Source organism: Bubalus kerabau, chromosome 9, assembly GCF_029407905.1.
Source record: "Bubalus kerabau isolate K-KA32 ecotype Philippines breed swamp buffalo chromosome 9, PCC_UOA_SB_1v2, whole genome shotgun sequence".
In the NCBI taxonomy this organism is placed as follows: Eukaryota; Metazoa; Chordata; class Mammalia; order Artiodactyla; family Bovidae; genus Bubalus; species Bubalus kerabau.
This window is the reverse complement of record NC_073632.1, coordinates 101,079,004-101,102,046: the sequence shown is the minus strand read 5'-3', so window position 1 is coordinate 101,102,046 and position 23,043 is coordinate 101,079,004. Positions and strand designations below refer to the sequence as shown.

Genomic DNA, 23,043 nt, shown 5'->3' with positions numbered 1-23,043 from the left:
CACCATCTCCAATTTAGCCTAGATGTGGATGGGAAAATACCCTGTACAGCCCTAGCATCCAAAGAACATTGGTGTCAAATTCAATTACTGGAGAAGGAGACCTTTTTTTTCCAAAGGTCTCTGAATCCATTTAAAAAGCTTCTCAGATTCCTAGCCCTTTTGCTTATGGCGAATGTATCTCCCACACAGGCCTTCTGACAGCTTTTTTTGTAATTTCACATTGTCAACTGCTTTTGCGGTTGGAGTTTCATTTATTGAAAAGAGTCTCAAATGGAGGTAGAGACAGTTATGTCTTTAACATATGTCTGAGTGTGCCTGAGTGGGGCGAATGTTGTAGGCACATAATGACCCAAGATGATTTCATTTCACGTAGCTGTCCTCTTTTCAGATTCCCAAACATGTTGATTTTCCAAATGTAAGATATTAATTCTGGATTGCTGTGGCCACAGTTCCTATTAACTCCCTGGTGGGCCTCTGAGGAATGAAAGTATTCTTGAAGCCTTTTACTCATTTTATTTTAAAATTCTCTTTTGTGGAAATCCCCTACATTTCCTTTTGTTCAATTTGGAGAGCTTTTTTCTTTTCTGTGATTAAGAACTAAATGAATTCATTTTGAATTGAGGAAATGGCACAGCATATTTTTTTTTTCTGTACCTGAGAAATTTGTTTTCACAATAACATTTCAGTTAAACCACCTCACAGTCATGAAAGATTAGTGGTGTTTTCTCTGCCATACAGCCTTATAATTTGAAACATAAATGAATCAAGAAATGCAGCTTTGCAGACTGTTTTCAGTATTATAGAATATTACTTTTAACTATTGGGTCAGTCAGTCCAGGATAGATAAGCCTGCCGTTAAAATTGTTAAGAACCATTTCTAGAGAAGATACACTTTTATACTACTGATTGAGCTTCCCTTTCATCCTTTCAAGTTCAGATTTCATAATTAGAACAGGATGAACAATAGAATTCTCACAGAAGAATAAAGACATCTTCCTGGCTTCCTTTCTACTATTGCTTTTGAACATGGAATAAATGACATAGTCTGCAGCCTTGCTAAATCTTCTATTCCTTCTCAGACCGTTATATTCCTGACCATTTCAATGAGGAAAGAGGAGGTACTCAGACGGTATTACCCCCAGACAAAACTTCAAAAGTTCAGACTAATAGTACTAACTCATTGTGGCCATTAAGGAATTATTTTGGAAGACAATATGCCGATATATTTAGAATATTATTCTCTAAGAACAGTTGCCATTTTGTCTCTCCAAATATGTCCTTCTTATTCTCCTTTTCTTTTTAGAAAAAGTTTTACAAGCACTATCTCATTTTAAGCAAGGTTTTTTTTTAAAATTCTCATGAACTGAGTCTTTCATTCTGACCTGTGTGAATTCAGCCCATGGTGACAAATCTTGGAGAATGGAAAGTCTGATTTCAGCCATGAGATGTCGGGGCTTCCCTGGTGGCTCAGCCGGTTGAGAATCGCCTGCAATTCGGGAGACCCAAGTTTGATCCCTGGGTTGTGAGTATCCCCTGGAGAAAGGAATACCCACTCCAGTATTCTTACCTAGAGAATCTCCTGGACACAGGAGCCTGGCAGGCTCCTACAGTTCATAGGGTCGCAGAGTCAGACACGACTGAGAGATTAAGCATGTAGGCAGGCAATGTGAAGGTAAACTATTAATAGAACCCGCATTTGGAATTGAGAAGCTACCATCATAGGAATGCTATATTATCTGGGGGAGCCAAATGATTTCCCCAGATATGGATCAGTTGAGCATCCACCTAAAGTTGTTGCGTGAACATTTAAGTTTTCATTTCTCTTGAGACAATGCATAAGAGTGTTTGTTGGGTGTAAGTGGGTTTGCTAAGTTGTAAATGTAAACCCTTTTTTGTGTTTAAAGAAATTGCCAAACTCTTTTTCAAGGTAGCTGTGTCATTGGTGTTCCTACTACCAGCTGTGAGAAATCCATTTCTCTGCATTGTCACCAGGATGTGATGTTGCCACTTTATTTCAGCTATTTTAATAGATGTGTGATGATAACTCGTCACAGTCCTTCTTTGTATTTACTGTTATCCCTGGTGATGGCAAACATCTTCTCTTGCGTTTATTCACCATTTATGTATCCTCATGGGGGAAGTGTTACCGGATATGATATACCCCTTTTCTAATTGGATTGTTCGTTTTACTATTGAGCTTTAAGAGTTTTGTACATTATAAAAATGAGTCCTTTGTCACATATGTAGTTTGTGCACATAATCTTCAGTTCATTGTAAATCCCTTCATTTTATTAACAGGATCTTTCACAGAGCAGAAGTTGCAAATTTTGATGAACTGCAGTTTGTTGATTTTTTTCTTTTATAGATTGTGTATTTGGTGTCATATTTAAGTACTCTTAAATAAGCCCTAGGTCCCAAATATTTTATCTTGTGTTTTCTTCTGACAGTTTTATAGTTTTACATGTAAATTTATGATCAATTTGCAGTTAATTTTTGTATAAGATGTGAGATTTAGGTAGAGGTTTATTAGTTGCCTGAGGATATCCAATTGCTCCAGCACCACTTGTTGAAAAGACTATCTTTCTTCCATTCAGTTGCTCTTGTACCTTTGCCAAAAGTCAGTTGGCTGCGCTTGTGTGGGTCTGTTTCTAAGATTTCTGTTCTGTTCTTTTGGTTGTTGTGTTTATCCTTCAGCCAATTTAACATAATCTCAATGATTGCCTCAAATAATGAATATTGAAATTGGATGGCATCACTGACTCAATGGACATGAATTTGGGTAAACTCCGGGAGTTGGTGATGGACTGGGAAGCCTGGTGTGCTGTGGTCTATGGGGTTGCAAAGAGTTGGACACAACTGAGTGACTGAACTGAAATGATTCCTCTGATTCATGGACCTAACATTCCAGGTTCCTATGCAATATTGCTCTTTATAGCATCAGACTTTACTTCCTCACAAGCACTTCCACAACTGGGCATTTTCGCTTTGGTTCCGTCTCTTCATTCTTTCTGGAGTTATTTCTCCACTCTTCTCCAGTAGCATATTGGACACCTACCAACCTCGGGAATTCATCTTTCAGTGTCATACCTTTTTGCCTTTTCATGCAGTTCATGGGGTTCTCAAGGCAAGAATACTGAAGTGGTTTGCCATTCTCTTCTCCAGTGGACCACATTTTGTCAGAACAATCCACCATGATCTGTCCATCTTGGGTAGCCCTGCACAGCATGGCTCATAGTTTCATTGCTTTAGAGAAGGCTGTGCTCCATGTGATCAGTTTGATTAATTTTCTGTGGTTGTGGTTTTCATTCTGTCTGCCCTCTGATGGATAGGGATAAGAGGCCTATGGAGGCTTCCTGATGGGAGAGACTGACTGTGGGGGAAACTGGGTCTTGTTCTGATGGGTGGGGCCATGCTCACTAAATCTTTAATCCAATTTCTGTTGGTGGGTGGGGCTGTGATTTTAGGAATCAGTGAACTAAAATGGATTGGAATGGGTGAATTTAACTCAGATGACCATTATATCTACTACTGTGAGCAAGAACCCCTTAGAAGAAATGGAGTAGCCCTCATACTCAACAAAAGAGTCTGAAATGCAGTACTTGGGTGCAATCTCAAAAATGACTGAATGATCTCTGTTTGTTTTCAAGACAAACCATTCAGTATCACAGTAATCCAAGTCTATTCCCCAACAAGTATTGCTGAAGAAGCTGAAGTTGAATGGTTCTATGAAGACCTACAAGACCTTCTAGAACTAACACCCAAAAAAGATGTCCTTTTCATCATAGGGGAGTGGAATGCAAAAATAAGAAGTCAAGAGATACCTGGAGTAACAGTCTAATTTGGACTTGGAGTACAAAATGAAGCAGGGCAAAGGCTAATAGAGTCTTGCCAAGAGAATGCACTGGTCATATACCCTCTTCCAACAACACAAGAGATGACTACACAGGGACATCATCAGATGGTCAGTACCAAAATCAGATTGATTATATTCTTTGCAGCCAAAGATGGAGAAGTTCTTTACATTCAGCAAAAACAAGACTGGGAGCTGACTGTGGCTCAGATAATGAACTCCTTATTGCCAAATTCAGACTAAATTGAAGAAAGTAGGGAAAACCACTAGACCATTCAGGTATGACCTAAATCAAATCCTTTATGATTGTACAGTGGAAGTGACAAAAAGACTCAAGGGATTAGATCTGATAGAGTGCCTGAAGAACTATGGACAGAGGTTCGTGGCATTATACAGGAGGCAGTGTTCAAGATCATCCACGAGAAAAAGAAATGCAAAAAGGCAAAATGGTTATCTGAGGAGGCCTTACAAATGGCTGAGAAAAGAAGAGAGGCAAAAGGCAAAGGAGAAAAGGAAAGATATAAGCATTTCAACCCAGAGTTCCAAAGGATAGCAAGGAGAGATAAGAAAGTCTTCCTCAGTGATCAATACAAAGAAATAGAGGAAAACAACAGATTGGGAAAGACTAGAGACCTCTTCAAGAAAATTAGAGATACCAAGGGAACATTTCATGCAAAGATGGGCACACTAAAGGACAAAATGGTATGGACCTAACAGAAGCAGAAGATATTAAGAAGAGGTGGCAAGAATACACAGAAGAACTATACAAAAAAGATCTTCATGACCCAGATAATCAGGATGGTGTGATCATTCACCTAGAGCCAGACATCCTGAAATGCAAAGTCAAGTGGGCCTTATGAAGCATCACTATGAACATAGCTAGTGGATTTGATGGAATTCCAGTTGAGCTATTTCAAATCCTAAAAGATGATGCTTTGAAGGTGCTGCACTCAATATGCCAGCAAATTTGGAAAGCTCAGCAGTGGCCACAGGACTGGAAAAGGTCAATTTTCATTCCAATCCCAAAGAAAGGCAATGCCAAAGAATGCTCAAACTACTGCACAATTGCACTCATCTCACACACTAGCAGAGTAATGCTCAAAATTCTCCAAGCCAGGCTTCAATAGTACATGAACCGTGAACTTCCAGATGTTCAAGCTGGATTTAGAAAAGGCAGAGAAACCAGAAATCAAATTGCCAACACCCTTTGGATCTTAAAGAAAGCAAGGAAATTCCAGAAAAACATATATTTCTGCTTTATTGATTATGCCAAAGCCTTTGACAGTGTGGATCACAACAAACTGTGGAAAATTGTTAAAGAGATGGGAATACCAGACCGCCTTATCTGCCTCCTGAGAAATCTGCAGGCAGGTCAAGAAGCAACAGTTAGAACTGGACATAGAACAACATACTGGTTCCAAATCAGGAAAGGAGTACGTCAAGGCCTTATATTATCATCCTGCTTATTTAAGTTACATGCAGAGTATCATGCAAAATGCCAAGCCAGATGAAGCACAAGCTGGAATCAAGATTTCCAGTAGAAATATCAATAACCTCAGATACAGAGATGACACCACCCTTATGGCAGAAAGTGAAGAAGAATTAAAGAGCCTCTTGTTGAAAGTTAAAGAGAAGAATGAAAAAGTTGGCTTAAAACTCAACACTCAGAAAACAAAGATCATGCCATCTGGTCTCATCACTTCATGGCAACTAGATGGGAAAACAGTGGCTGACTTTATTTTTTGGGGCTCCAAAATCACTGCAGATGCTGACTGCAGCCATGAAATTCAAAGACGCTTACTCCTTGGAAGAAAAGCTATGACCTACCTAGACAGCATATTAAAAAGCAGAGACGTTACTTTGCCAACAAAGGTCCATCTAGTCAAAGCTATGGTTTTTCCAGTAGTCATGTATGCATATGAGAGTTGGACTATAAAGAAAGCTGAGCGTTGAAGAATTGATGCTTTTGAACTGTAGTGTTGGAGAAGACTCTCGAGAGTCCCTTGGACTGCAAGGAAATCTAACCAGTCCATCCTGAAGGAGATCAGTTCTGAATATTCATTGGAAGGACTGATCCTGAAGCTGAAACTCCAATACTCTGGCCACCTGCTGCGAAGAACTGACTCATTAGAAAAGACCCTGATGCTGGGAAAGATTGAAGGCAGGTTGAGAAGAGAATGACAGAGGATGAGATGGTTGGATGGCATCACATGCTTTATTCAGATTTCCTTAATTTTTACCTAATGTACTATAGCTGTTTCAAGATCCCATCCAGGACACCACATTGCAAAACATAGTATGTGAATTCCTTTCAGATACACATGGAACATTTACCAAAATTGACCACATGCTAGGCTGTAAAGTGAAACACAGAATGCTTTAAAGGATTTAAAGCCTGTGTTCTCTAATCAGAATGAAATGAAGTTAGAAATCAGCAACAGATACAAAAATTGTGCTAAGTTTAGAAATTTAAAAATACATTTCTAAATAGTACTCTCTGTCTTTGTGGTTTCTATGTATTTCTATTAGGTTACGTTTTGATTACATTGTTCAAAATTTATATTTTAACTGTTTGCTACTAACAGAGTTATTGATATTTTAGGGTCCCTGAAAATCAAACACTGAGAAAACTACGTGGTCTCAGGTGGTATTTTTCAGTGGTAATTCTTGAAATTTCAAGAAGGAAGTAGAGAAAGTGAGATAGGAAAGGAGCAAAAAGTCAATAAAAGAACATACCACTAACCTAGATCCCACCTTGAAAACTAGGGCTTACTGCTATGGAGTTGCACAGAGTCAGACATGACTGAAGCGACTTAGCAGCAGCAGCAGCAACTGCTGTTTGAGAAAAATGTGTATCACTGCCCTCAGAATTTCCCCACTCTTGTACAGTAAAGCAAAGTAAGTGATCTACTAAGTTCCATCCCCTGTTTCTCAGGCTGCAAGTCCTGCAGCACACTGAGATTGTTAGATGAGCTGAGAGGAAAGTGGCACAGAATGTTGGGATAATGCGAATTTCACTCCCTTTTCTCCAGCATCCTGAACTCGCAGGTTCTGGGTAATCTGATAGTTCTCTGATAATTCATCTTCATTGCAAAAACATTTTATTTGTATTGTGCTTATTTATACTGTTCCTTTTTGTGGGATGATTAGTGTAGTACAAGCTAGTCTGTTATAGCCAGAATAGAAATGTATATGTTTTGGTTATTGATTTCTAACTATTCTTCCCATTGATGTTCTCTCTTGCTCTGTCTGAATCTTATTATTGATTGCCTCTCAGATCTTTATTATGTCTTTCATCCTGCTTGATTTGGATTTATTAATAATTAGCTTTTCTTTTTCTACTTTATTTAAAAAAATTTTTTTTTTGTTGATTGATTTGGCTGCATTGGTTCCTAGTTGCTGCATGTGGGATCTTTGTTCCCTGACCAGAGATTGAACCCATGGCCCCTGCATTGCAAGGCAGATTCTTAACCACTGGACCACCAGGAAAATCTCTTTTTCTAGTTTCTTAATACAGAATTTGGTCATTGATTTCAGATATTTTTTTTCTAATGTAAGTATTCAGTGCCACATCTATTTAAACACTGCTTTATCTACATCCTACATGTTTTGATATTTTGCATTAATATTCTATGAAGATGTACAATATCTTCTAGTGAGGAAAAAGTGTAAAGTGTTAGTCACTCCATTGTGTCCAACTCTTTGTGACCTGTGGCCTGTAGCCCACCAGGCTCCTCTGTCCATGGGATTCTCCAGTCAAGATTACTGGAGTGGGTTGCCATTCCCTTCTCCAGGGGATCTTCCTTACCCTGAGTTGAACCTGGGTTTCCTTCATTGCAGGCAGATTCTTTACCATCTGAGTCACCAGGGAAGCCTTCTAGAGCTCACATGAAAAAAAGACATACTCTTCATTTTAGGGGATTGGAATGCAAAAGTAGAAAGTCAAGTGATACCAAGAATAACAGGCAAGTTTAGCCTTGGCATACAAAATTAAGCAGGGAAAGACTAACAGAGTTTTGTCAGGAGAAAATGCTGGTCATAGCAAACATTCTTTTCCAACAGCCCAAGAGATGGCTCTACACATGGACATCACTAGGTGGTCAATACTGAAGTCAGATTGATTATATTCTTTGCAGCCAAAGATGGAGAAGTTCTATACAGTCAGTAAAAATAAGACCTGGAGCTGACTGCAACTCAGATCATCAGCTCCATATTGCAAAATTCAGTTTTAAATTGAAGAAAGTAGCGAAAACTACCAGGCCATTTAAGTATGACCAAAATTAAATCCCTTATGATTAAACATTCAAGTATGACCAAAATTAAATCCCTTATGATCCCTTATGACACATAGATTCAAGGAATTAGATCTGATAGACAGAGTGCCTGAAGAACTGTGGATGGAGGCTTGTAACATTGTACAGGAGGCAGTGACCAAAACCATCCCAAAGAAAAGGAAATGCAAGAAAGCAAAGTGGTTGTCTGAGGAGGCTTTACAAATAGCTGAGAAAAGAAGAGAGGTGCAAGTCAAAGGAGATAGGGAAAGATATACCCAACTGAGTGAAGAGTTCCAGAAAATAGCAAGGAGAGATAAGAAGGTCTTCTTAAATGAACAATGCAAAGAAATAGAGGTAAGCAATAGAATGGGAAAGACTAGAGAGCTCTTCAAGAAAATTGGAGGTATCTAGGGAACATTACATGCAAGGATGGGCATGATAAATGATAGAAAAGGTAAGGATGTAACAGAAGCAGAAGAGATTAAGAAAAGGTTGCAAGAATACACAGAAGAACTATATAGAGAAGGTCTTAATGGCCAGGATAACAAGGATGGTGTGGTCAGTCACCTAGAGCCAAACATTCTGGAGTGTGAATGGGCCTTAAGAAGCATTACTGTGCACAAAGCTAGTGGAGGTGATGGAATTCCAGCTGAGCTATTTCAAATCCTGAAACATGATGCTGTTAAAGAGCTGCATTCAATATGTCAGCAAATTTGGAAAACTCAACAGTGGCCATAGGACTGGAAAATGTCAGTTTTCATTCCAATCCCAAAGAAAGGGCAATGCTAAAGAATGTTCAAACTACCATAAAATTGCTCTCATTTCACTTCCTAGCAAGTGCTTAGAAGTGCTAAGTTGCTTCAGTCGTATCTGACTCTTTGCAACCCTCTGGACTATAGCCTGCCAGGCTGCTCTACCAGGCTATCCTTGAATAGGATTTTCCAGGCAAGAATACTGGAGTGGGTTTCCATTTCCTTCTCCAGGAGGTCTTCCACACTCACGGACTGAACCCTCCTCTTTTATATCTCCTACACTGGCAGGTGGGTTCTTTACCACTAGCACCTGGGAAGCTAGCAAGGTTATGCTCAAAATCTTTCAATCTAGGATTCATCGGTATGTGAACTGAGAACTTCCAGATGTACAAGGTACTTTAGAAAAAGGTAGAGGAACCAGATCGAGAAGGCAATGACACCCCACTCCAGTACTCTTGCCTGGAAAATTCCATGGATGGAGGAGCCTGGTAAGCTACAGTCCATGAGGTAGCTAAGGGTCAGACACGACTGAGCGACTTCACTTTCACTTTTCACTTTCATGCATTGGAGAAGGAAATGGCAACCCACTCCAATGTTCTTGCCTGGAGAATCCTAGGGACGGGGGAGCCTGGTGGGCTGCCTTCTATGGGGTCGCACAGAGTCGGACACAACTGAAGCGACTTAGCAGCAGCAGCAGAGGAACCAGAGATCAAATTGCTAACATCCTTTGGATCTTAGAGAAAGCAAGGAAATTCCAGAAAAATATCTGTTTCTCTTTTTATTGATTAGGCTAAAACCTTGGACTGTGTGGGTCACAACAAACTGTGGAAAATTCTTAAAGAGATGGTAATAACCAGACCACCTAATTGTCTCCTGAGAAATCTGTATGCAGGTCAGGAAGCAACAGTTAGAACTGGACAAGGAACAACTGAATGGTTCAAACTTGGGAAAGGAGTACAACAAGGCTGCATATTATCTCCCTGCTTATTTACCTAATATGCAAAGTACATCATGGGAAATGCCAGGCTGGATGAACCATAAGCTGGAATCAAGAATGCAGGGAGAAGTGTCAACTACCTCAGAGGTGCAGATGATACCACTCTAATGTCAGAAAGTGAAGAGGAACTAAAGAGCTTCATGAGGGTGAAAGAGGAGAGTGAAAAAGCTGGTTTAAAACTCAACATTCAAAAAACTAAGATCAAGGCATCTGGTCCCATTCAGTTCAGTTCAGTTCAGTTCAGTCACTCAGTCATGTCCAACTCTTTGTGACCTCATGAATCACAGCACACCAGGCCTCCCTGTCCATCACGAACTCCCGGAGTTCACTCAGACTCATGTACATTGAGTCGGTGATGCCATCCAGCCATCTCATCCTCTGTCATCTCCTTCTCCTCCTGCCCCCAATCCCTCCCAGCATCAGGGTCTTTTCCAATGAGTCAGCTCTTTGCATGAGGTGGCCAAAGTACTGGAGTTTCAGCTTTAGCATCATTCCTTCCAAAGACTACCCAGGACCGATCTCCTTTAGAATAGACTTGTTGGATCTTCTTGCAGTCCAAGGGACTCTCAAGTGTCTTCTCCAGCACCACACTTCAAAAGCATCAATTCTTTGGTGCTCAGCTTTCTTCACAGTCCAACTCTCACATCCATACATGACCACTGGAAAAACCATAGCCTTGACTAGACAGACCTTTGTTGGCAAAATAATGTCTCTGCTTTTGAATATGCCATCTAGGTTGGTCATAACTTTCCTTCCAAGGCATAAGTGTCTTTTAATTTCATGGCTGCAATCACCATCTGCAGTGATTTTGGAGCTCCCAAAAATAAAGTCTGACACTGTTTCCACTGTTTCCCCATCTATTTCCCATGAAGTGATGGGACCAGAAGCCATGATCTTCGTTTTCTGAATGTTGAGCTTTAAGCCAACTTTTTCACTCTCCTCTTTCACTTTCATCAAGAGGCTTTTGAGTTCCTCTTCACTTTCTGCCATAAGGGTGGTGTCATCTGCATATCTGAGGTTATTGATATTTCTCCAGGCAACCTTGATTCCAGCTTGTGCTTCTTCCAGCCCAGCATTTCTCATAATGTACTCTGCATATAAGTTAAATAAGCAGGGTGATAATATACAGCCTTGACGTACTCCTTTTCCTATTTGGAACCAGTCTGTTGTTCCATGTCCAGTTCTAACTGTTGCTTCCTGACCTGCATATAGGTTTCTCAAGAGGCAGGTCAGGTGGTCTGGTATTCCCATCTCTTTCAGAATTTTCCACAGTTTATTGTGATCCACACAGTCAAAGGCTTTGGTGTAGTCAAGAAAGCAGAAATAGATGTTTTTCTGGAACTCTCTTGCATTTTTGATGATCCAGGGGATGTTGGCAATTTGACCTCTGGTTCCTCTGCCTTTTCTAAAACCAGCTTGAGCATCTGGAAATTCACAGTTCACGTATTGGTGAAGCCTGGCTTGGAGAATTTTGAGCATTACTTTACTAGCATGTGAGATGAGTGCAATTGTGCAGTAGTTTGAGCATTCTTTGGCATTGCCTTTCTTTGGGATTGGAATGAAAACTGACATTTTCCAGTCCTGTGGCCACTGCTGAGTTTTCCAAATTTGCCAGCATATTGAGTGCAGCACTTTCACAGCATCATCTTTCTGGTCCCATTACTTCATGGCAAATAGATAGGCAAAAATGAGAAACAGTGGCAGAGTTTACATTCTTGGGCTTCAAAATCATTGCAGATGGTGACTGCAGCCATGAAATTAAAAGATGCTTGCTCTTTGGAAGAAAGGCTTCTCATACACTTGTAATATTCTAGACAGTGTATTAAAAAGCAGAGAGATTGCTTTGCTGACAAAGGTCCATATAGTCAAAGTTACCGTTTTTTCCGTATTCATTTATGGATGTGGGAGTTGGACCGTAAAGAAGGCCGAGCACTGCAGAATTGATGCTTTCAACTTGTGGTACTGGAGAAAACTCTTGAGAGTCCTTTGGACTGCAAGGAGATCAACCCATTGATCTTAAAGGAAATCAACCCTTAATATTCATTGAAAGAACTGATGCTGAAGCTCCAATACTTTGGCCACCTGATGCCAAGAGTCAACTCTTTGGAAAAGAAGCTGATGCTTGAAAAGATTGAGGGCAAAAGGAGAAAAGGGTGGCAGAGGATGTGGTAATTAGACAGCACCACCAACTCAATGGACATGAATTTGAGCAAACTCTGGGAGATAGTGGAGGACAGAGGAGCCTGGGTGCTGCAGTCCATGGGGTCACAGACAGTCACAAAGGACTTAGTGAGTGAACAAAAACAATTGATATTTTCATTCAACCCCCAATTTTTTCTAATTTCACTTATAGCTTCTACTCTGCCCCATGAATTATTATTATTTAGAAGTGTGCTATTTGATTTCCAAATTTGGGAAGCTGTCTTTCTGTAACTGATTTCAAGTTCAATTCAATTATTGACAGCAAACATATTTTATGTGGTTCCTATCCTTTTAAATGTAAGGTTTATTTTATAACCCAGAGTATGATCTGTCTTAGTGATTATGCCACGTTCACCCAAAAGGAATGTGTATTCTGCTATTGTAGGATGAATTATCTGTAAGTGTTGATTAGAGCAAGCTGTTTGTTCATGGCTTCTATACCTTTACTAATTTTCTGTCTCTGTTCTATCAAAATAACTCCTTTGAGTGCTGAAGGCTTCAAATTTGTAGATTTTAAAATTTCCTCTTTCTTTTCTCTTTTCTTTTTTGTCAGTGTGTTTTGGTGTCTGTTGTTAGGTCAATACTCATTTAGGTTTGCTGTTTTATTGTTGCAGAACTTTTTGGCCATTATTTAATGTATTTCTTTATCTCTAGTCATATTCATGCTCTGAAGTTAACTTTAATATTAATATAACTACTCTTTTCCCATTAAAATGTTTAGCCCATTTATGTGCTAATATTTAAAATACGTATCTTTTAGACAGCATATAGTTGGGTCTTTTAAAAACTGAATATGGCAGTTTCTGTCCTTCATTTGATATGTTAAATCCATTAATCATTTAAACTTAATAAAAATATTGGTATTGATGAGATTGAAGTTTACACTTTGTCCTCTTGCTTGTAGGTTTTCCTTCTCCTGCTTTCTTTTGGATTATTAAAATTATTTTAATATTTCACATTAACTAATCTCTTTTGTATCTTTTAAGCATTTGTTTGAGATTATAGTACATATCTAAATTTTCCTTTTGTTCATGTTTAAATTTATAATTGATGATTTTGAAGTTTTTCTCATATAAGTTTTGAATATTTTAGCACTTCAAACACAGTGTAGATAGAACTCCTAGAACTAAATAGGTTCCTTTACTCTCCCCTGGGTCTTCATGTTACAGTTTGCACATGTATTAATATTACATCTACATGCATTGACAACTCCAGTGTTATAATTTTTGCTTTTCAGCAATCAAAGATATTATAATGAACTTGAGAGGAGAAAAAATAATCCTTGATATTTACCCAGATATTTATCATTTCTGCTGCTCTTAATTTTCTTCTATTAATTAATTAATTTATTTTTATTTGGAGATAGTTGATTTGCTATACTGTGTTGTTTTCTGCCATACATCAACATAAATCAGCCATATCTATTCATATCCCGCCTCCTTCTTGAACCTTCCTCCCACCTCCCATCCCATCCCACTCCTCTCAGTCAGTTTAGTCACTCAGTTATGTCCGACTCTTTGTGACCCTATGGACTTCAGCATGCCAGGCCTCTCTGTCCATCACCAACTCCTGAAGTTCACCGAAACTCATGTCCATTGAGTCAGTGATGCCATCCAACCATTTCATCCTTTGTCGTCCCCTTCTCCTCCCAGCTTCAATCTTTCCCAGCATCAGAGTCTTTTCAAATGAGTCAGCTCTTAGCATCAGGTGGCCAAAGTACTGGAGTTTCAGTTTCAACATCAGTCCTTCCAATGAACACTCAGGACTGATTTCCTTTAGGATGGACTGGTTGGATTTCCTTGCAGTCCAAGGGACTCTCAAGAGTCTTCTCCAACACCACAGTTCAAAAGCATCAATTCCTCGGTGCTCAGCCTTCTTTATGGTCCAACTGTCACATCCATACATGACTCCCACCCCTCTAGGTTGTCATATACCATTTAAGGGACTTTCCAGGTGGCACAGTGGTAAAGAATCTGCATGCCAATGCAGGAGACACAGGAGATGCTAGTTTTACCCCTTGGTTTGTTAGATCCCCTGCAGGAGGAAATGGCAACCCACTCCAGTATTCTTGCCTGGGAAATCCCATGGACGGAGCACCCTAGCGTGCTACAGTCCATGAGTTCACAGAGTTGGGTGGGGCTGAGCCCATCACTGTTAAATTTGGTATGCTAATTTTAAAAACTGAGGTAGAATTTATATAATATAAAAGTTACCATCTGAACCATTTTTAAGTGTACACTTCAGCTCTGTTAAGTACATTTACATTGTGGTGCAACCAGTCTTTGGAAGTCTTTCATCTTGTAGGATGGAAATTCTGTATCTACTAAACCACAATTGGCCATCCCTCCCTTCCGTCAGTCCTGGTAACCACCATTCTACTCTCTGTCTTTATAAATGTGACTGCTCCAGGTTCCTCATAAGTAGAATCATGCAGTACTTGTCTTTCTGTAACGGACTGACTCATTTCACTTGGACCCTTGTATTTTAAAGCACATGTCAGAATTTCCTTCCTTTCTAAGACTGCTAATACTTCTTTTTTTTGTATGTGTATAGTACATTTTGTTTACCTGTTCCTCAATCAATGAAGACTTAGATTGCTTTCTACATCTTGGCTTTTGTGAATAATACTGCTCTGAGTATGGTATACAACCATCTCTTTGATATCCTGTTTTTAATTCTTTGGATACACACCCGGAAGTCGAATTGCTGGATCAAAACCATACCATTTCTGATATGTACTGCACCATTTTACATTCGCACCAACAGGGCACAAGGGTTCCAGTTTCTACACATTCTTGCCAACACTTGCAATTTTCTATAGTTGCTGTTCTAAGGACTGTGAGGTGGTGATTTTCTAATATTTTACTTTGACTTTTTGCTTCTCTTTTCATGAAAAGTGTTGACCTATAATATTCCTGTCTTTCATTATCTTTGTCTATTTTTTATCAAAATTGTTTTATTCTACATGAAATGAGCTAAAGAGCTTGACCTTTCTATTCTCCAAAAAGTTTTGCTTTATACAGGGAGTAGCATTTCTTCGGAGAAGGCAATGGCACCCCACTCCAGTACTCTTGCCTGGAAAATCCCATGGGCGGAGGAGCCTGGTAGGCTGCAGTCCATGGGGTCGCTAAGTGTTGGGCATGATTGAGTGACTTCACTTTCTCTTTTCACTTTCATGCATTGGACAAGGCAATGGCAACCCACTTCAGTGTTCTTGCCTGGAGAATCCCAGGGACGGGGGAGCCTGGTGGGCTGCCGTCTATGGGGTTGCACAGAGTCGGACAGGACTGAAGCGACTTAGCAGCAGCAGCAGCATTTCTTAATATTTGGTAAATCTTTGCATTTAAAATGACTTCTTTATATGATATTCTTTCTTTTTTATTTCTAAGAGTGTTTGTTATATCCATTTTTTCCTTCTGATCAGTTCTTTCCTTTATATATACATTATATAAAACTAGTACTTCCCTCCATGTACAGCTTTAGCTGTGTCCTATGAATTTGGATATAAAGTTATCATATGAGCTTGGTTATTTGTGTTGTTCTGTTTAATATATTCTATAAGCTTTGCATTATGATTTTCCCAAAAACTGGTGAATAATGGCAATTTTAAAATTCAAAAAACATATGCTTGATTTCTAATTTTATTTTTTAGCTGCTGCTGTTTATTTACTGGTATAGAAAGAAGCTTACAACATATATTATTCGCTGAAAAAATACAGACTTTAGAACAACACTTATATTTGCTCACTCTTATCTATACATATATCTATCTGGGTACATAGGTAAAGGGGACTACTGAGAAGGACATTCATCAAAGTGTTGACAGTGGTTATTTAAGGGTTGGAGGGTTTCAGGTAATTTGTACATTTTGCATTGGTCTTTATTGTTTTAATATTTAACAATGAATTATATCACTTTCACAAAGAGAATAAAGGCATCAAGGAAAGGGACGCACGCAGAGGGTAGACCCTTAGGCAGCAGGGGATTAGTAGCAAGGATGGATGGAGGTCAGGCCATCTCCCTCCACTATACCAATATTCAAGACCCTCCATCCTCCACCCCAAAAGAAAGCTGCTTTGTGGATTAGTTTATGTGATTAGAAGCATCTTCCTTCCCATTTTTCCCATTGCTGGACTCTGCATATAGGTTCAGTTCAGTTCAGTTCAGTCGCTCAGTCATGTCCGACTCTTTGCAACCCCATGAATTGCAGCACACCAGGCCTCCCTGTCCATCACCAACTCCCGGAGTTCACTCAGACTCACGTCCATCGAGTCAGTGATGCCATCCAGCCATCTCATCCTCTGTCGTCCCCTTCTCCTCCTGCCCCCAATCCCTCCCAGCATCGGAGTCTTTTGCAATGAGTCAACTCTTCTCATGAGGTGGCCAAAATATTGGAGTTTCAGCTTTAGCATCATTCCTTCCAAAGAAATCCCAGGGCTGATCTCCTTCAGAATGGACTGGTTGGATCTCCTTGCAGTCCAAGGGACTCTCAAGAGTCTTCTCCAACAACCACAGTTCAAAAACATCAATATTTCGGTGCTCAGCCTTCTTCACAGTCCAACTCTCACATCCATACATGACCACTGGAAAAACCATAGCCTTGACTAGATGGACCTTTTTTGGCAAAGTAATGTCTCTGCTTTTGAATATGCTATCTAGGTGGGCCATAACTTTCCTTCCAAGGAGTAAGTGTCTTTTAATTTCATGGCTGCAGTCACCATCTGCAGTGGTTTGGGAGCCTCAAAAAATAAAGTCTAGGGTTCACTTAAAGCTAGGGCCTAGTACCTCACTGTAGCTCAAAAGGGTTGCTGGGTTTGACAGGGGCCTCTCTTGACCTCTCCTTGGTATGTGCCAGCTCCTGCAGGGTGATGATCAGATTTTCAAACATCTGGGTCTTGTTGCTCTCATTGTCACAGGTTTCCTTGATTTCTAATTTTAATAAGCAGTGGTCTATATGAAACTAAATTTTTATAAATTAAGAATAGTATAAATAAATATATCTGCTCATATTGTGTTTTAATGAGTGAATGCAAATAAAAAAATATGGATGTTTATATACCAGAAAGTTAAAAGTAGTTATCCCTAAGTGCTAGAATTTAAAAAGGTTTCTTTAATTTTCTTTGCATTTTTCTGCATCTTCTTGATTTGAAATGTAGATATGTATTCTATATTAGAAAAATAGAGCTGTTTGCAATTTTTGGGGGATAAAAAATAGCTTAGATGAATATCAACTATCCATATAAAGAACCCATTTATAACCCTCTACTTATAGAGTTTAGATTTTATTCACTGAAATACCAAAAATGAAATAAAAATTTAAAATCCTATTAATTCCTTTGGCATTGGCTTTAAGCAAATATGTGATTAGTTATTATAAACTTTTTGTTTATATTTTAAAAGATCCTTTAGTTCTATAATTATTGGAAATCAGAGAATTTCCTTTCTTTAGAGTTCATTTTTTAAAAAAACTTTGATTTATTTTATTCAGTATTTCAGCATGTCTCTAGTTGAAGGATGAGGATGGAGTCTATAGTGTCATGAAATCTGGAGGTTTATGTCTTATTTGCTTGCTTGTTTGATTGTTAATATATCTGAATCGGTACTGGATTCTTATATCCTGCAGGACAGAAATCAGATATTATTATTTATTTCTGTATTCCTAAACATAGAACCTAGCATATTACAGAAACTTAAAAATGTTTCAGTAATGGTTATTGAAATAGGTAAAAAGTATAAACTTCTAGCTATAAGATAATTAAGGACTGCAGGTATAATGTACAGCCCATGACTATAGTTAACACTGCTACATGGTATATATGAAAGTTGCTAAGAGAATAGATCCCCAAGTTCTCATCACAAGGAGTATTTTTTTCCTTTTTGTAACTATATAAAGTGAGAGATGGTAACTAAACTTATTGTGGTAATCATTTTGCAATATACATGAGTTAATTCGTTCTGCTGTATACCTTAAACTTAACACAGTGCAGTATGTCAATTGCGTCTCAATAAAACCAAAAGAAAAAAATAGAAAAGTGATTCCTACAGAAATGCTACTTTTAACTAGTTCTTCCCTGAACTTAAATTCCTGAGGGCAAAGACTACATCTCAGAGTCTATTACATCCTCAGCACGTCTCTGGGCACCTGGCAGTGCCTCAATAAATATTTGTTGGATGAATGAATGGTTGGCAACTTGATTGTGATCTTGTTCGAGATGACTTGTTATTAAATCAGATGAATTTCCACCCTTCTCCTTATTTGAAGGGAGAGCACAGGTTAAGAAAACCAAGAAAACCAGGATATCAATACTTTGCCTTCTAATCAACACTACTCCATCTGTAAGTCAGACTTGTATCACACTGTCCTTCTTTTTATCTATTCTCATCTCTCCTGCAGCACCGTGTTTACTCTTCCTACATCGGTAAGTAGGAGGAATTCTTTCAATATAGGCTCAATGGACCAGGACCAACAGAGAGAGTGATGTTCCAGTTTAACTTCAGTTTACACTTTCATAGCGCCTTAAAACTTCTTCTTTTCCGAGCTTTGCTTTAGGCCCACTTCTGAGAAAAATTTTATGAATCAATAAAAGACCCTCAAATTTTCCCTGTATTAATAATTCCTTACTCTCTAAATTTGACAGTGTGCTGACAAAGAAGATTTTTGTGTTTGAGCAGCATTTGCTCCAGGCAGATTGATACCTTGTGCAAGTGCCCTCTGTTAGCCTCTAGTTGACTGACACACGATTCGGATGAAGAAATACTGTGTTTTGTCTTATTGGTTGTTGTACTTGATGAAAGTGAAAGTGGAGAGTGAAAAATTGGCTTAAAGCTCAACATTCAGAAAACGAAGATCATGGCATCCAGTCCCACCACTTCATGGGAAATAGATGGGGAAACAGTGGAAACGGTGTCAGACTTTATTTTTCTGGGCTCCAAAATCACTACAGATGGTGACTGCAGCCATGAAATTAAAAGACGCTTACTCCTTGGAAGGAAAGTTATGACCAACCTAGATAGCATATTCAAAAGCAGAGACATTACTTTGCCAACAAATGTTCGTCTAGTCAAGGCTATGGTTTTTCCTGCGGTCATGTATGGATGTGAGAGTTGGACTGTGAAGAAGGCTGAGCGCCGAAGAATTGATGCTTTTGAACTGTGGTGTTGGAGAAGACTCTTGAGAGTCCCTTGGACTGCAAGGGGATCCAACCAGTCCATTCTGAAGGAGATCAGCCCTGGGATTTCTTTGGAAGGAATGATGCTAAAGCTGAAACTCCAGTACTTTGGTCACCTCATGAGAAGAGTTGACTCATTGGAAAAGACCCTGACGCTGGGAGGGATTGGGGGCAGGAGGAGAAGGGGACGACAGAGGATGAGATGGCTGGATGGCATCACTGACTCGATGGACGTGAGTCTGAGTGAACTCCGGGAGTTGGTGATGGACAGGGAGGCCTGGCATGCTGAGATTCATGGGGTCGCAAAGAGTCGGACATGACTGAGCGACTGATCTGATATATATATATATATATATATATATATATATATATATATACACACACATACATACATACATATATTTTTTGGTTCTGACTTTAAAATGTGATCTTTCACATTTTGTGAACTTCCATTCTGACTAATGATTTCCCCTAATACCTTTGTATCTCCCCATTATACAGACCTATGAACACGCAGACTCTGAAGACTGATTCTGATGCCCTCAAGACTACACACAGGAGATGAATGGTGCTTTGGTATTTCAGTGAGTAGATTTCCTTGGAAGGCGTACAAGAGAAACCAGACTGATATTAAGATCTGTAGTGGGTTAAGATATGTTTTGATATACTTGTAACATATATTCATCTGAGTTCCTTTTTTCTTGGGGATTAACATTTACATTTTGGCGTTTATTCTTCCAGATTTTCTTTCTTAGCATTCACTTATTCAATACAATGTGTAGGTATATATATACACATATATATGTGTGTGTATGTGTATGCATACATATTTATATTTGCACTTCTCTATTTGTAAAAATACGATCATAATATACATAGATTTTAGCCTGCTTCTCCCACTGAGATCTTTCATCCAACTCTAAATTAATGTGCCTTTATATAAGCAATTACTTTACCATCTAATATCAAAACACATTTTCCTTCTAAGGCTTTTCTGTGTTTATTATATACTGTTTAGTAACACCTCCTCCCTCAAAGAGTGCAAGGCACAGTCTGTAAATCTTTAAGTGAAAACCTCCAAAAGGAGGAATGGAAATATGAAGACAAGTGAGAAAGAAAGCATGATTATAAAAAGCAAACAAGGAGGAACAGACGGTGTGTAGCTTTGGAAATGAGGGAATGGGTCACCTTGTATTTTGAAAATTATTGGATCTCAACTTCTTCTGGTTCTCTAAAAACAGTTAGCTGCTTTAACCCTATTTATGTTACCTCACAATATGTGATATTGTCTCACAGAAGTTCCCCCTGTGTGGGAGATGCCACTGTCCCCTCAGGCAATGGCTTAGGTCAGCCCCTTCTGGCCTTCCTGCCTTCCTATTTCTTCCCATGACTGCTAAGGGACACTATTTTGAGGCTAATTTGAATGACGTTGAGACTATTTTAGTGTTTTCTTAGCTGGGTAGGGCTGCTTTAACAAAATATCAATTAGATTATGTATCTTAAACAATAGAAATTCATTTCTCATAGTTCTGGAGAGTAGGAAGTCTGAGAAGAGGGTGCCTGCAGGGTTGAGTTTTGGTGAGGGCTCTGTTCCTGGTGTGCAGAAGGCCACCTACTTGCTGTATCCTCACATGGCAGAAAGAGAGAGGAGTCTCTGGTCTCCCCCTCTTCCTAGAAGGCTACTAGTCTGATCACAGGGCTCCACCTTCATTGTTGTGGATGTTGTCGTTCAGTCGCTAACTCGTGTCCGACTCTTTGCAGCCCCGTCGACTGCAGCACACCAGGCTTCTCTGTCCTTCACCATCTCCCAGAGTTTGCTCAAACTCATGTTCGTCAAGTTGGTGATGCCATCCAACCATCTCATCCTCTGTCGTCCACTTCTCCTCCCGCCTTCAGTCTTTCTCAGCATCAGGGTCTTTTCCAATGAGTCAGCTGTTCACACCATGTGGCCAAGGTATTGGAGTTTCAGCTTCAGCATCAGTCCTTCCAATGAATATTCAGGGTTGATTTCCTTTAGGATTAACTGGTTTGATCTTCTTGCTGTCTGAGGGACTCTCAAGAGTCTTCTCCAAAACCACAATTTGAAAGCATAAATTCTTCAACACTCAGACTTTATGGTCCAACTCTCATATCCATACATGAAAGTGAAAGTGAAGTCGCTCAGTCGTGCCCAACTCTTTGTGACCCCGTGGACTGTAGCCTACCAGGCTCCTCCGTCCATGGGATTCTCCAGGCAAGAGTACTGGAGTGGGTTGCCATTTCCTTCTCCAGGAGATCTTCCCCACCCAGGGATCGAACCCGGGTCTCCCACATTGCAGGCAGATGCTTTACCATCTGATCCACCAGAGAAGTAGTCATCCATACATGACTACTGGAAAAATCATAGCTTTGACTAGACAGACCTTTGTCAGCAAAGTGATGTCTCTGGTTTTTAAAGTGCTGTCTAAGTTTGTCATAGCTCTTCTTACAAGGAGCAAGTTTCTTACAAGACTGAAGCCACTGTCTGTAGTGATTTGGGAGCCCAAGAAAATAAAATCTGCCATTGTTTCCATTTTTTTTCCCATCTATTTACCCTGAAGTGATGGGACTGGATACCATAATCTTAGTTTTTTGAGTGTTGAGTTTTAAACCTCCATGACCTCATCTAAACCTGTTTGTCTCCCCAAAGCCCCACCTCCAAATACACTGGGTATCAGAGCTTAAACAATGAATTTTGGCGGGGGGGGGGGGGGGGGGGGAGGGGCACAGACATTGAGTCCATGTCATTTTCTTAACACTTAAAGGTCAGAATTCCCTGATAAACTATGAATTTTAATGATCTTGTGAAAGAAACTCATCAATGCAACTTAGCTGCTTCATTAAAAATAAAACGGAAAATTAACAGTGATGGTATTTTGAATGCAGGCTTGATACTGAGGAATAAAGCAAAGGAATAAAATCACTACAGCATATCTTAGAGGGTCCTGAACACGATGAACTCCCTACAGAAGATGATGAAGATGCTGGGGCAAGTGGTGAGGATATGATCGCAGAAACGAATTGCACAGAGGAAGGACTCAGCACTCAGAAAGAACAGAGGGGTGAGGTGGGGAGTGCCGTAATTCTGTAACACTGAGCATAAAATAGCAGAATTCTGAATCTCTGTTTCCCAGTAGCAAAGTAGGGAGTATAATCTTTGAGAGGTTCATCCCACCTCTATAATGCATGAACAGCTCTGGAAAGCCTTGGATGCCCTGGAACAGCTCTATAAACTCTCAAAGCAGTAGAAACTCTTTTAATTGACATGTCCAAAGCTGACTCACTAAATTAACCAATGATTTCAACTCTTTCTTTAAAAGATACTGACTGATGCCCCACCCACTGTAGGCTGTAGGCTCCTTTTTAGTATCTCACCCACATTGGCTCCTTCTAGATCTAAGAGTCAGTGGTAGATGCTAGTGGAGTTTGTTATTATAACAATATATCTTAATTAAACATTATATGATATAGTGAAATATAACTGTGAAAATTGTTGCTGTACCCATGAAAACAAAAAATATTTCAATAAGAATTTAAAAAAATTATTAAAGTTTTGCTGTTGTTTTAGGTGTGAATTAGAGGAATTTAATTTATCAGGAAATTTTTGAGAGATCAACTCTTCCTTCCATATTCTTCCCCAAGGGGCCTTGCATTGCATCAACTTTAAAGAACTGAAATTAGAAGTCACAGACTTCTAATGAATTGAATCACACTCAAATCACATTGAGCGTGAATCATGCTTTTGAAATGGTGAAATGGTGTGGAGCTTTAATCACTGGTC

The 23,043-nt window shown here is 39.4% G+C and overlaps 1 long non-coding RNA gene across 1 annotated transcript in view; it reads left to right on the top strand.

Annotated features, from left to right (window-relative positions):
* The window catches only part of LOC129620189 (uncharacterized), a 152,643-nt gene extending 129,962 nt beyond the window's left edge, over positions 1–22,681 (top strand). Inside the window, exons 5-6 of the long non-coding RNA XR_008698426.1 lie at positions 19,746–19,828; positions 22,149–22,681. This is a non-coding gene — a long non-coding RNA (uncharacterized LOC129620189). The remainder of the gene's footprint in view (positions 1–19,745; positions 19,829–22,148) is intronic.
* The last annotated feature ends 362 nt before the right edge of the window (positions 22,682–23,043 follow it).